Below are 13,768 nucleotides of genomic sequence, written 5' to 3'. Positions count from 1 at the left end.
AAAATTGAGTCTACATAAGAATTTTCGTCTCTCCAATACTTAGCACCTTAATTCTTCATAAAAACGCATATTTTAACCAAAATATTGCTTCGACAAAGTCGAGGCTTGTAACTTTTAATTGTGACATGCACTTGCATAGTCTGACAAGTTTTTGGCTTTCTAGTTACATTACTTATTTTTTTTTCTAAAGATTGTGTAGAAGATTGCAGAAGTTATCTTCACTTTTTATTTCACTCTTAGATTGTTGTGCGTCACTCAATATGTTTAGCACAGGGGCGTTATGGTAGAAGCGAACTGGGGTAAGCCCTGGCACACTCGTTGGCCTCTGTACCTCTTCCAATGATATACGATCCAAGGACTGTAACAGGAACGTTGAGTACCAGGAATTACGGACCAGAGAAAAAGAAAAAAATATGTGCAGGAGGTGGTTCGAGATTAACATGACGACGACTTCGAGCTAGTGTTCAAAAAGCCTTATACGAAAATGACCTAGTTACAAAACCGGTGAATAATGGCGTTTGCGAGACATGTATTTAAACCAGGGTTAGATGTTCTTTAAAACATTGTTTGGCGTTTATTGAGAAGTTCAGCAAATTTTTCTGCAATTTAGGAATTATATGAGGGAAAGTAGCATCTTTAACGTACCCTCAACAGAAAGCGTGAGATGGATGTTAATCAGAAGGCCGAGGTTACTGCAATCTTTTCAAAATGACCAGTCCATGAAAACACTGATCTAAGATACCCGTCGTATCTTTGTCTGTGTGAACAGTAGCATAGTCCTGCTGAAATCACGTGCAGTAACACATGATCTTCATTTTTACTCTTCAAAAATTGTTGTGACATCGGTATGTACTACTCACTGTTCACTATGACATAAAATAATGTGATGAGCATTGATATACTTCATACTGGAATAGCAAACACCCACAGACAGGGCCAGTGCCACTGTTGTGTCTTCTTACGTATCTCAAATGTGAGAATTATATGCATTCATATATCGATAAAAGTGGAAGCATATTTTACCAAACCAAAATCAGTTGCCGAGTTTACCCCACCTGTCAGTAAAGTTGACATGAGCAAATAACAGTAAGCTGTATCTTTTACATTATCTTTAGGCAACAGTTCTTGGACCGTTAGTATCCTGTACGTATGAATCTTTAATCAACTTGCCCAACAGCCTGTGAGAACTATCAACTGGCTAGGTAGATGTCGCTAAATCATTCCGCGACTTAAAAAAAAAAAGTGTTGCTTGCTTCTCGATGAAGTTTTCTGATATTACATTCTCATTCAACCGATTTTGGCTGCATCTGCCATGTTTTCTGTCTTGTGAAACTCATCGCACAGCCGTTTTATTGTGAACTTGCTTTGTGCATCCTTAACAGAGTTTTCTGTCACGTGATTCTGAGCCTTGACATAACTGGAACATGTAATGTAATGTGTAACACTGAATACTTTCACTCATTCTCTCTCAGTCAGACATCGATCATACCCGCAGTAAAATATAAAGATTCTTCCATAACGTTGTACAAGTCTGTTCAGCGGTTTCGAGTGCAAAGTAACATCACTCCATCTTCCTTATGAAGACAGCAAGTGATCTCTCGATTATGAACGAGGATATAGAAGAATCAGTCCCTTTCAGCACTCCAGACCATTCAGCAAGTTTCTATAATCGAATTAAAATTACGTTAATCATTCTGGAGAAGCGCGATTTGAATTCTGTGGCTGCCTGGAAGACCGAGTGGCCATCTTCCCCCAAGGAAGGCTTCTTAAGGTCGTAAATTCAGCTATAAAACTTCCGGGCTTCACTCTTCCTCAGGCCAAATGGTCCAGAGAGAACCGAATCGACTGTGGGGAAGCTCTCTAAGCTTCGACTGTAGTGAGGTTGCATAGACGGGGTCACGTAGGATTTCAGGATTGCCCCTTATTTTCTATCATCACATCTCTGGTAGATCAAGCTAGCTCTAAAGCAACTGAGCCGCCGATAAACATGTACATCGGCCCTCGTTTATTCCCTTTAGTTTGAGTGGTTGTTCATAATTCCCTGTTTTGATTGTTAGTAAACTTGTGATTGTTCCAAAGTATCAAACGCTAAGTAAACAAATCGGGTCGTTTCACTTTTTGAACACTTTGCAGCCTAGTGGACTTTCCGTACATCCCGAAGAGATGTGAGTACGAATGGAGTCAGTCGCCGCTTAGCTGCGCAGAGGTCGTGGGCAGCGACCCGGCGGGGCCGTCGGCCGCCGAAGCAGCAGCCGCCGCCGGACTCCGCGTCTTCCCAGAAGCGGCGGCAGCGGCAAGCGAGCGGCGTGCACGTGCGAGGTACAAGTGCGTGCCCGGACGCCAAACACGGTCTCCCGCTACAGTAAACAGATCCGCGACAAGGGCGGCGACACGCCCGCCTGATGAGCTCTCAAATATAGCCCGCCGCGACCCGACTCGTCTCGCCTCTGTCGCAGCAGCATTCCTCTTCTCCACGAACTGTTCTACCCTCTACATCCATCTACATCTGCCCCGCTGGTCCCAAAAGTTTCGAGGTTAGATTAATACAAAACAGAGAATAGATGCTGGTTTTAATGTTTCGCGTTTTCCTCATAATCTTTTCTCCCCCCCACCCCCTCCCATCTCACGCGCACAGTATGAAGCGCAGAACGTTCATACAACCATTTTGTTTAATTCTCTCGTCACATTAGGTTGAATGTTGGTTATGTTGTCGTTTCTTGGTAGGCTCGTACTGATAACACCAAATCTCATCATCCGTGATGTTTTTCTCTAGAAAAGATTTGACCGCGGTTTGCATTTCAATCAAGTCACGACAAACGTCCACCTGTTGTTTTTATTCCTGAGTCGATGGCAGCACTCCGGTATTTAACACTGCCTGCTCACTACTGAATGGTCCAAAGCACATCTGCTGTTTACAGTTGTTAGTTCAAGCTACCATCGCAATTACTGCCCTAACGTCTCTTATTCATCAGGAATAAAATCAGTCTTGGAACATTTTTAGATGGACAGCGTAAAATCTGCAAAACGCTATGAATTGCTCGGCGCAGTTATTAGGGCTTCTACCGGTTCAATTCAAGTGTTGATTGCGGAAAGAACGCGTCTTTAAATATTTCAGTGTGCGCTGTAATACTCTAATCTTTCTTTCGGGGTCTCTGTGTGCGATAACTGCGATAAAGTTTTAGTGAATTCTGCTGTCTTCATAAACTGAAGATTTATTGCGAGCTCCACGTTGCTTCAGAACCAAGACTCTTTGTGCACGATAAGCTAAATTTTTGCTTAACAAAAGTTTGTTCTGATGGAACACAGCTAACGCTTTCAGCACTACATGAAGTAACCTGAAATTATCCGCCTCGGTACAGAATAACCATTGTACTTTTGTTTATCAGTTTTCTTCGTGTATCGCTTTCTCCTCTAGACGTTATCCCCAGCATTGTTATCACTCACTGAAAGTCAGTATCATCTTTGACAGTGACGTAAGACGTATTTAGGAGAAAGAGTATCCATGAATTAACCTCGCGGAGCCTGGTATGATAGCACTGCTGGACCTACCTTTCGACAGTTTCTTTGTAAAAAGCGGCCGCTGCGGTCGCAGGTTCGAATCCTGCCTCGGGCATGGATGTGTGTCATGTCCTTAGGTTTGTTAGGTTTAATTAGTTCTAAGTTTTAGGCGACTGATGACCTCAGACGTTAAGTCGCATAGTGCTCAGAGCCATTTGAACCATTTCTTTCTTTGTAAAATATAGTGAACGTCTTAGCTTAGGCAGAAGTTGAGGTTACTTATTTCATCCATAAGGGTATGTTTTAATATACATTAATTAATTAACATACTGTTATAAAAGCATCGATGACTTACAAAATACACTAGTCGAAAGTATCCACTTATTAGTGAACATTAATGTGGGCTGGGTCCACCGTATGCCAGAATGATATCTTGAAATTTGATGGCGAATATCCACCCTTGGCATTTATGATGGCTGGAAATATGATGGGGACACCTTGAATGACGTGTCTGAATGTCTATGACGGAGTGACAGCCCATTTCTCCTCTAGCGCCGAAACGAGAGAACGTGGTGAGGTTGCACTCTAGGATCTGGAGCGAAATCGACATTCTACCTCCATTGGTTTCTGGTTGGGACTAGGCACGCCAGTCTATTTAAGGAATGTTCTTGTTCACAAACCATAGCCTCACAGAAGCTGCTTAATGACAGGGTGCATTATCACGCTGATACAGTCATCGTCTGCGAATTGCTGTATGCATTGCGAAGTGCTGCAAAACGTGTTCGTATCCGTCTCCATAAAGCGTTTTCTTAAGTGCAATAAGGGGACAACACCACAACCAGTAAAGTCAGCCCCCTCCCGTAACAACGTCTCCTCGGTACTTCACTGTGATACCACACTTGAAATTAGTTAATTTTTTCCCAGAATTCGCCAAACCCAACCCCTTCCATCAACCTGCCGAAGGGTATAGCTTGATTCATCACTCTAAATCAGTCGTTTACAGTCATCTATTGCCCAATGCCCTCGCTCTTTACATCACTCGATCGTCGCTTATCGTTGACTACAGAAATGTGTGGCTTACGAGGAGTTGATCGACAGCCGTACCCCTTTTCGTTTACCTCCCTACCTACAGTCATTGTGCTAGCTGAAATGCTGTTGGCACGTTGGAGCTTACAACTGATTCATTCCGTTGATTTCATGCGATTTGCTGAATAGGCCTCTGGTCTTACTTACGTCCTCGATAACTGTAAGGGCTTTTTGGCTATCACAGTATCCACACTTATCCACAGACAAAAGCAATTCTCAAAGTTCGAATGTACTAAATAAAATGTAGCCTTTATTTTCGCTATTTGTAACACCAGCATCTTGTTCATTTTCGGTAAGATGTTTCAAGCATTTCGAACTGTTAGGCCTAACCTCATTTCGTTGTATCACAATAATTTCTTCATTCTTACGGTTTCCAAAGACACACTTGCGTTGATTACCTTAGAAGTTACGACTGAAATTAAACTCCTTTTTTTCTGCATTTTACGATGTAAAATGGTTGAAATAAGCAGTCACAACTAAGGTTACACAACACGAACATACGTGAAAAACATAAGTAAATTCAAGTAACCTATCTGTATCGCCAGGAAGATTACAATAACTCCTTGCTCATAGTATAGTCGATATATTCTTCAAGGATATTACAAAAACGAGTTTCAATGGCAATAGCAATATTAAATAACGAAACATGACGTGCCAGCTTTAGATTTTGACAGTGCAAGGATGTTTGGGACTTGAAAAGGCATCTGGAACTATATGGTTACATTTGATTAAAGACCTATGCGTGTGTTTTAGTCAGGATCCCCTACTTCGTTACAAGCTGTGGTGCTATTCCGATTAAGTTGGAGAGCCTCTGCAGTCCTGTTCTAATTTAGGTGGAATATCTAGTGGGCTGGGTGTGAATGGGAATTTGTGTTGAGGAGTAGGAGTGATAGGATAGAATGTGCACTTGTGCAGAGCCAGGCATAGTGGTTACCCCATTTGCTTTTGAGGAGCAGAACCAGTTTCGAATCTCGGCCTTGATACTGATTTTCATTTGCCTTTCGGTCTGCATACATACAATATAGATGTTCGAAACTTGGAAAGGCCTCTGGAACAATGTAGTTTCATCTTATGAAAGCACTTATGCCTAGGTTCCAAGCAGGATTCCCCATTTGATGCTGAGCTGCTGTACCAAAACTGTTGGAGAGCTTCTGAAATGTTGTTCGAGTTTATGGGGAATACCAAATGGGCTGGTTATGAATGGTAATCTGCACGGAGGAGGGGGCGTCACAGGGTAATACGCTCATTTTTGCAAAGCCACTGCGCCAGGGTGGCGTAGCGATTAGCACATTTGCCTAATGAGGAGGATACTCGAGTTCGAAATCTGGCCTTGGTACAAATTTTCGTCTGTCACTATGGTCTTCAGTCTATTTCTTTTCTTTCTTTCTTCTTTTTTTCACTCATCAGTCTTACGACTGGTCTGATGCATCCCCTCCCCCCCCCCCCTTCCCCCGTATTTCTCTCCTGTCACAATGTTTTCATCAAAGACTAACACTTGCAACCTATGACCTTAGTTGTTTACTGGATCTATTCCAATCTCTATCTCCCTCTACAGTTTATACCGTCTCTACAGATCTCTCTTGTACCATGGATGTTATTCGCTCATGTTTTAACATATGTTCTATCATCCTATCCCTCCTTCCTGTCAGTGTTTTCAGAACCTCCTCACAGCATACCTTACCAGTCGACTGAATTTTCAACGTTCTTCTGTGGCACCACGTTTCAAATGCTTCGATTCTCTTCTGTTCCTCTTTTTCCACAGCCCATCTTTCGCTACCATACTATGCAGTGCTCCAAACGTACGTCCTAAGAAATTTATTCCTGAAACGAAGGCCTATGTAAGATATTAGTAGACGTGTCTTAGCCAGGAATGCCCTGTTTTGTCAGTGCTAGTCTGGTTTTTATATCTTCCTTACTCTGCCTATCATGAGTTATTTTGCTGCCTAGGTAGTAGAATATCTTTAGATACTTCATGATCACCAATTCTCGCTATTCCACTCTTACTGATTCTCATTGTTTTCATATTTGTTCGATTACTTTCAATCCATATTCTGTACACACTGAACTGTTCATTCCCTTCAGCACATTCTGTAAGTCTTCTTCATTGCAGCTACCAATTTTATCAGCAAATCTGATAATTGATATCTCCTCACCTTTAATTTAATTCCACTTTTGAAAATTTCTTTTATTTCCCTCATTGCCTTTTCGATGTATAGAGCGAGCAGTACTGGCGAAAGAATACATCTCTGTCTTACACCCTTTTCAATTTGAGCACTTCGTTCTTGGTCTTTCAATCTTATTGTTCCCTCTTGACTGCTTTCTTCCTCCCTCCTGGCACTTGTACGTATTGTACGTTTCTCATCTTTCCCTATAGTTACTCCTATTGTTTTCAGAATTTTGAACATCTCGCACCAATTGAGATAGTCGTATGCTTTTTCCAAGTCGACAGATCCTATGAACTTGTTTTGATTTTTCTTGAGTTTTGCTTCCAGTATCAACCGGAACATCAGAACTGCCTCCCTTTTAGCTTTAGCCATTCTAAAACCAAATTGATCGTCTTCCAACACATACTCAATTTTCTTTTCCCTCCTTGTGTATATTATTCTTGTCAGTAATTTGGACGCAGGAACTGTTAAGCTGACTGCGCGATAATTTTCGGACATGTCGCCTCTTGCAATGTTCGGAATTGCGCCGATGATGCTTTTATAAAAGTCTGATGGTATACCTCCAGTCTCATACATTCTACACATCAACGTAAATAATCGTTTCCTCCAATGAACACAGAAATTCCGATGGAATGTTTCCTATCCCCTCTGTCTTTCTCTGTTCCTGAATTTCCCTCAGCATTTTTGTACTTCCTTGTTTCATCGACCAGATGAAGTATTTCTTCTGTTACCTGTGGATTTTTTCGCAGTTAGCCTCTTTGTATCTATATTTTTCTTTCCAACTTCTATGATTGTTCTTTTTGGAGATGTCCAGTCCTCTTCAACTGTAAAGGCTACTGAGGCATCCGCAACCCTAAAAAACTTCAAGCGTATCTCTTCATTCCTTAGTACTTCAGTATCCTATTTCTCTGCTCTTTGATCCTTCCTTATTGAGTAGTCTTCCAGACTTCAGGCTTTTCTTCATCCCTACTAAATTTTGATCTTAATCTATATCAGCTGAGTACGCCTTACAATCCAGTATCTGATTTCGAAATCTCTGGCTGACCGTGTTATAGTTCACCTGGAATTTTCCCGCATCTCCCGGTCTTTTCTGAGCATACACCCTTGTGGTTCTCGAACAGTATTGGCTGGCTATTTCTAGCTGAAATTTATTTCAAAACTAAATTAGTACTTCTTCTCTTCCATTCCTAGTACCAAGCCCACAATCTTCTGTAACCCTTTCATCTAGTCCATCCCATACAACCACATACCAGCATCACACGACTGCTAGATTTTCTTCTTCCACTACGGACTGAATTACTCCAGTCTCCCATGATTATTAGATTTTTATCTTTCTTTAGACACTGTATTAGCCATTCAATATCCTCATATACTTTCTCTCTCTCTTTATCTTCACACTGCGACGTCGGCATTTATACCTGAATTATCGTTGTCGGTTTGCTGTCGATTCTGATAAGAACAACCCCTTCGCTGAACTGTTAGCAGTAGCTCATTGTCTGCTCTACCTTGTTGTTCGTAATGAGTCATACTCCTGTTATACCATTATCTCCTACTGTTGATATTGCCCTGAACTTATCAGACCAGAAACCCTTGTTGTCTTTGCATTTCTCTTCACTGACCCGGACTATATCTAGATTGAGCCTTAGCTTGTCCCTTTTCAGATTTTCTAGCTTCCCTACTACGTTCAAATTTCCGACAATCCACATCCCTAATCGCAGAACGTTATCCTTTCGTTGGCTGTTCAGTCTTTTTCTCATGGTCACCTCCCCCTTGGCACTCCACTCCCACAGAGGAAACAAATTTTCATCCATCGCTCCAGTCTGCATATATACATAATAGATGTTGAGATTTGACAAGATCTGTGGAGCAGTATAATTTCATTTGAGGAAAATCAGTTGCCAGCACATCGCTAGGCATTGTCGTTCATGAATCTGATAAAATACGCAGCTAATGTTGATGAGTTCATAATCAGCACATAGAACATAGCACAGGATGGAGCAAAATCAAAGCATCTGACTGAAATTATTATGAATTTAATAATCACAAGTGACAAAACGTTTTCTATTGTAGAAGGAAAAGATTTTTTACAACGAATTAAATTGATGTGTCCATTGTAGTATGTGTCAAGTCGAAAAACAATAAAAACGAAGGCTGACGATAAATATGAAGCAATGAGTGAGCTACTTACAACACACTTGAAGAACGCTGGCAACTATTGCATTTTCTAGGATGTATGGACAGACTCAATGCAAAATAAATCATTTGTGAGCACTAATAATGCCTCTCTTGACGTGTCTCAACTCCTCAGAGGAACACTGGGTAGTTTCAATCTGTAATAACAACATAGGTCGCTGCTCAACACTGAAAAACTGACAGATATTTTCTCTTAGTGGAATAATTCGATTGAAAAAGTTTCAGCTATCATCACAGATAATGACAGCGCGTTAAGAAGGTCAGTCAGGACATGATCCACGAGAAAAAGATTATCCCCTGTTTTACCCACATCATTAACTTAGTCGTAACTAAATCCACTGGTGATAAAAAACACTGCACCGAACTGATTAACTAAGGTGCGTGGTATTGTCAATTGTATTAAAGGCAGTGTCATTGCAAGCGACGAGTTACGGAAAAAGTAGGTAGACGCGGAACTGAAAGAAGACTAAATTAAAAATAAGATGATACTTCACTTCCGCCCACAGTGGAACTAGTGCTTGTATATGTTAGAAAGATTTCTGGAGTTAGTGTTCGTTGTGGGAGCGATATTTTAACCAGCTCACCCCAGTGATTCGTAGCAGTGAGCTTGTGTTAAAGAAATGGAGGAATTGCTATGACATTTTGAAAAGGTAATAAAAATTTCAGGGGACACTGACGTTACAGTAAGCAAAGTTACCCCTTTGTCAGTTGCGTTCGGAATGCAGTCGAAAATATGATTCCTAGAAATGAAATGGTTTTTTTCAGTTGAAAAACGAAATAAAGAAACAATTGGCAGCAAGGTTAGACAACTTGCAACATTCCACCATTTTGTAGATTTTAACAAATGGTTCAAATTGCTCTGAGCACTATGGGACGTAACTTCTGAGGTAATAGTAATGTCGTGTTACCAGTGCCTCCCGTCGGGTAGACCATTCGCCGGGTGCAAGTCTTTCGATTTGACGCCACTTCGGCGACTTGCACGTCGATGGGGATGAACTGGTGGTGATTAGGACAACATAACACCCAGTCCCTGAGTGGAGAAAATCTCCGACCCAGGTGGGAAACGAACCCGGGTTCTTAGGATTGGCATTCTGTCGCGCTGACCACTTTTTTTTAAATCTCATTTTGTTCGCTTTCGTTCGTTACATCTGCCCGGGGCGGACGTCGTATGACACCTGTTTTTAAGTTCGTCGTTTATCGGTTAACTCAGTTGTTTTTCTTTATTACAGAAGGCAGAGAGCCCTCTGACCGAACACGCTGAGCTACCGTGCCGTCATCAGCTACCGGGGGCGGACACTTCTGAGGTCATCACTCCCCTACAACTTAGAACTACTTAAACCTAACTAACCTAAGGACATCACACACATCCATGCCCGAGGAAGGATTCGAACCTGTGACAGTAGCGGTCGCGCGGTTCCAGACTAAAGCACCTAGAACCGCTCGGCCACTCCGGCCGGCGGAGATTTTAAGAACTCTTGACCCAAGGTTGAAGTTCTTCAAAGACGTCGCCCCTAACTCAAAGGTATTTGGTTACATAAGTAAAAAAGTACTGGAACTGAAAGTACCTACAGTCAAGAACGGCACCCCTGATGAGTTCCATAGGGAAGATTCAGAGTTTGATGTCTGGAAAAACCACAAGCAGTTGGTACACAAAACAGGCAAACAAAGTAACCGACGTATACTGGTGACATTGAAGTCCAGATGTACCTGTCGTCTCATGTTATACCAGTAAAAGCAGACCCTAGTGAAGTCTGAGAGGAAATGAAGTTAGTTTTCCTAAAACCTGCAAAAACTGCATGGGTGATGATGATGTTTGGCTTGCCGGGCACTCAGTTGGGCGGTCATCAGCGCCCATACAAAGTCTCAGTTTTTACACAGTCCCATCTAGCCACTGTCACGAATGATGATGATGAGGAGGATGTTGGACTAATGAGGACAATGCAAATACCCAGACCCTGGGTAGAGAAAAAACTGCAGATCTATATGTTCCCATCGTCGTCACATCTGTGGCAAGCGAGCGCTTGTCTCGGAGACCGGTGTAATCATAACCCAAGAAACAAACAGATTTCTATGAACTAGATTATCTAAGCTTCTTTTCCTAAATTATGGATCACAGTTACAAAATCCAAAGAAATCTATTGTATTTAAGATAAGAAATAAACTTTCTTTACCTGATACATTTTATTTGGTTTCATAATCTGATTTGTAAGAAGATAGTTAAGTTATCTGCAACAGTATCATTGCTCCTACGTAATTTAACGTTTGGAAAGGTAGAAAGATGCATATAGGTTTGTTCCTTTGTGTTAAATATATTGAAGAGCCAACGAAATTCGTACACCTGCCTAATATCATGTAGGGGCTCCTCGTGCACGCCCAAGTGCTGCAACAAGACGTGTCATGGACTCGACTAACGTCTGAAGTAGTGCTGCAGAGAACTGACACCATAAATCCTGCAGGGCTGTCTATAAATCCATAAGAGTAGGAGGGGTACAGATCTCTTCTCAACAGCACGTTGCAACACATCCCAGATATGCTCAATAATGTTCATGTCTGGGGAGTTTGGTGGACAGCGTAAATTTTTAAACTCAGAAGAGTGTTCCTGGAGCAACTGTGTAGCAATTATGGACGTGTGGGGTTTCGCATTGTGCTGCTGGAAAAGCTTAAGTCCGTTGGAATGCACAATGGACACTAATGGATGCAGGTGATCAGACAGGATGCTTACGAACGTGTCACCTATCATTGTCTTGTCTACACGTATTAGGGGTCTCGTATCACTCCAGTTGCAGTAGTTTGCGGAAGGGTTGCGCTTCTGTTCCACTGAACGATCCTCTTCAGCTATCGTTGGTCCAGTTCTTGTGGGATCTTCTTCCAGCCGCAGTGATGTCGGAGATTTGATGTTTCAACAGATTCCTGATATTCACAGTACACTGGTGAAATGGTCGCAAGGGGAAAATCCCCTATTCACGTGTGTCCCATCGCTCGGGCGCCAAAGATAACACCGCGTTCAAACACACTTAAATCTTGATGACCTGCTGGCAACCTCCGTAGCTCCGTGGTCAGGCTGTTATGCCGAGGATCCTGTTTCGATTTCCGGCACTGCCGGGAAGTTTCCTCTGGTGTGAGGTCCGGAACGGGCTGCACGCAGCCTCGTGATGCCACCTAGGGAGCTACTCGACTGGCAAGTAATGTCTCCAAGGTCAAAATAGCCTACAACGACTGGGAGAGCGGTGTGCTGAGCCCGCACCCCTCCATAGGGCATTCAGTGATGCCGTGTGGCAGAGGGTGACTCCGCGGTCACTCGGTCGCGTCCTTCAGGGTCAGAACCATGGTTGATAGATGTATGATGAAGATCATACGTATACCCCAATTTGGAGACGCGTATGACACATTAAATCCCCAGTAAAGGATTACAAGCGAAAGTGTGATAATTTTGAGGTTTTGTATTTTTTAGCGATAAACCGCTGCGAAACAAATCAACTCTTCATATATTATTAGGTTACTATCACACGATTACCAAGCAGGTGCATATAATGAACTGCGCTCACGCTAACATTGTTTAAGATATTGCAGTGCCTGTGATGTTCTGAATTACGATGCAGAGTTCCTTTTGGATATGAATGCATGACCAAAGGAACAGGCACTGCGGTGGCTACAGCCGTTATGAAACACATTAAATGTATTTCAAATTGCGAATATGGACAATCATCAACTGAAGAACCGAATGACGACAGTGAAGATTTGTGCCGGACGGTAACTCAAACACCGAATGCACGCTTATCTGTTGCGGTAGCCGTAACATTTGGCTATTCGTGCACGACTCACGGCCAGATCCAAATGCCCATATATCATCAAGCATGCGTTTACAACCTGTACTCGTACATCCATTACTTATATTCTCTTACAGGTGAGGCATGTCAATTCAAAGCCGCTTTCCCGGTGTCGGCGGATAAATACGGTACTGCAGTGCCTGTCTTATTCTGAATTACGACGCAGGTCTCTCCTAAGTTACAAGAACATACATAAAGGATGTACGAGTAGATGTTGTTGGCGCATGGTTGACGAGATGTGGAAGTTTGGGTTTGGTCGTAAGTAGGGTACGGAGAGCCAAATGGTAAGGCGACCGCTCGCATTAAGCTGGAAATCCGTGTTTGAGTCCCGATCCGGCGAAAATGTTTCGTTGTTTTCATTTCAATCTAGAGCTTATGGTTGTCCATATTCGCAACTGCTAATAAATTTAATCTGTTAAGACTATTTAATTCAATGCAAGAATGTCTTCCGATGTATGCACCACGAAGGGATCTTGTTAAGCAGTAAGGTGCATTTTAGACTGCTTGTCTATTACACTTAGGCTTAATACTTAAATATTTAACTAACTAAGGAATTCGGCTTAGTGCTGCCTGAAGGTATAATTCCTCATTACACGTGATTATACCGACAGATGCGCTGTGAGCTGTTTAACAATCATTCTCAGCTCTTCGTGCTCTAGTTCGGTAAGTAGCACGGGCTGTCGAACAAGATATAACACTTACGTTTCGTGGTAATCTGTATAATGTTTAGCGAATCTATTGTGAAGTAATCATGAAGGGATGTTCAGTGTTTCTACACCAAAGAAAAAGAAGAGACAAAGAAGTGAGTTGCTAAAAAGTGAGAAACCTCATCACAGATTTCAAAAATATTGCACTGCATTGTAGGAGGATTAGGCATTGCATTCATGGATAGCAGAGTGCCCTAAAAATAATATAGGGCAAAATGGAATGTTTCTATAGTAGTTACTGCAGCCGTAGTAAAGAAACACAAGTCACAAATCATATTAATAAAATGAGGGA

This window comes from Schistocerca gregaria, chromosome 1, assembly GCF_023897955.1.
Source record: "Schistocerca gregaria isolate iqSchGreg1 chromosome 1, iqSchGreg1.2, whole genome shotgun sequence".
Lineage (NCBI taxonomy): Eukaryota > Metazoa > Arthropoda > Insecta > Orthoptera > Acrididae > Schistocerca > Schistocerca gregaria.
This window is presented reverse-complemented; position numbering follows the sequence as displayed.